Genomic DNA, 2500 nt, shown 5'->3' with positions numbered 1-2500 from the left:
ATGTCAAACAGACAAGCCACTCTTTGGCTAAAGTAATCTTAACACTCACCCAAGCAACCGGACACTTAAACACTATGTCACAAAAACTCCCCGGTGAGCACCACGGCATCTTGCCTTTCTCTTGAAGACCCTCTATCAAAATCCCCCCATAGACTTGTGTATGAAACTATTAAAGGGAAGAGGCGCACACGCACATACGAACACACAGTTTGTTAACGCCTCGCAATTCTAGCTGCATCCAGTTTCACAAAGGCACTTTGAGAAGAGTTCATAAAGTGTCGTGCATTGACTTGTCCAACTAAGCATTTTTATCTCATGCCATCCAAAGAAACTCATTCATCAGCTACTCTCGGGTCGTTGCTTCTCACTGTTCTTCACATTCCATAGGTCACAGAGAACACATGGACAATATATTATTAATCAAAAACCCTAGGTGTTTCATATATATATATATATATATATATATATATATATATATATATATATATATATATATATATATATATATAATATATATGATATATGTATATAGAAAGAGAGAGAGAGAGATAACATTTTATATTTTATAAACACATAAGATATATGTCAATGCTTATTATATAATAAAAAAAGAAACTATTATGAATACATAAAAAGCAATTACATGAAAAAAAATGGAAATCTGTGAACTTACTTGGCTGGCTTGCTGGGAATGTAGATGCGGAAGGGACAGTGACCCCTAAATGGTACAAGCTGCTCGTCCACAGTGAGATGAGGCCCAGGAGAGTAACTCTTTTGACAATTAGACACCACGTGATCGAACCCTTAGTGAATGGGGGCAAGGCAATCTGTCCTCATACGCTTGTCTCTGGTGGCAGAATTGTCAAAACTAATCACCCTCGATAGTAGGGCGAAACGACGCTCGATCATTGTACAGCGGTATATTAGATTGCACTCTATGAGATTCCATATGTCACTTGTTGGGGTGTGATTGTCCGATCTTACGGCACACATTATCAGGATCCCAATGAATGCCTTTAGCTCTCTCAGGTCCATGTCACGAAGAGCAATATTGCCTCTGCCACGATAATTAGCCCTCAAAAGGTCAAGTTTATCATTGGTTCGTATGACAATCTCTGCCAACATAACATCTTCTAGAAAGAGCGAGAATATGTCGCTCACTCTCTCCACTCCAACAACGACATCGGTGGGACCCCCAGCTTCAATCTGCGGCGTGGAGATGGGGGGCTAGGGCGGCATTGGGATCTCTCTGCCACTCGGTCCCATCTCGTGCTCTGACAACCTCAGAGCCAATGCGGTGAATAGGAGCTCCCTGGGCGGGCTGGAGGGGACCCCCCTCCTCTTCCTGCTTCTAAGTTCGACCGGGGAGAGTTCATCGGCAGACCGAGAGATTGACGGACCAGGATTATCTTCCTCGTCCTTGTCCCCCTCTGTATCACCAGCTTGGGCATGCATGTCTTCGTCTTCCTCCTCGACAAAAACAGTGCCAGATTCCTCTTCCTCTAATGTCTGACTTGTGTCCTCCACTTCATCCTCAAAGTCGCTTTCAAAAACATCCATGAGTTCCTGACTTTAGCCGCACTCAAGACCTCTTCGTCTTCTAGAAGCCATGACAAAAAAAGCAAAACATTAGAAATATGCACTCGAAAAAAAATTAGAAATGAGCACTTGAAAAACAAAGATTAGGAATGAGCACTTGAACGGAATCAGCACAAACATTGCCCCGGACACATACGCGATACAACACACCACCCTCCAACATATTCCAGTAATAAAACAAAACTATACTAGCATGAACACTGTTCTCTTCGCAATGTCTACCATATAAGTTGGCTAAAAAAAAAAGAAAAAAAAAAAAACCAAAGGGGAATTCGAAAGGAAATGGATCAAATGTCAACATATGGGATCCCAGCCACTTCCAAGATCGGTCACACAGGTGTTTACGCACAACAAGGAGAGAGAGAGAGAGAGAGAGAGAGAGAGAGAGAGAGAGAGAGAGAGAGAGAGAGAGAGAGAGAGAGGCAAAACATTAGAAATGAGCTCTCGGAAAAAAAGGCAAACAGAACCGTCGCATACAATGGCCCCGAGCACGTACGCGATACAATGCACCAACCTCCAACATATTCCACTATAAAAATTATACTAGCATGAACAAAACTATACTAACATGAACAAAACTATACTAGCATGAACACTGTTCAATTTCAATACGTTACGTTTACCTAATAATTTTGCTTAAAAAAACAAAAACAAAGGGGCATTCAAAGACTCATAGATTATTGGCGATATAGCACCTCAGCCACTACCAAGGTCGCGCACGCATTTACACACAGCATAGTAAAACTGTCTCCCGCACATGTTTACTCACATAGTAAAACATTTCCCAATATAAAAAAACTATACTAATTAGCTATTATGCACACAGTCCTACATGAATTGGCTACGTAATAACTTTGCTCTTCGCAGAAAAACACAGAAATTAGCACTTGAAGGTCACGTG

The sequence above is a fragment of the Macrobrachium nipponense genome, chromosome 7 (genome assembly GCF_015104395.2).
Source record: "Macrobrachium nipponense isolate FS-2020 chromosome 7, ASM1510439v2, whole genome shotgun sequence".
NCBI lineage: Eukaryota > Metazoa > Arthropoda > Malacostraca > Decapoda > Palaemonidae > Macrobrachium > Macrobrachium nipponense.
This window is presented reverse-complemented; position numbering follows the sequence as displayed.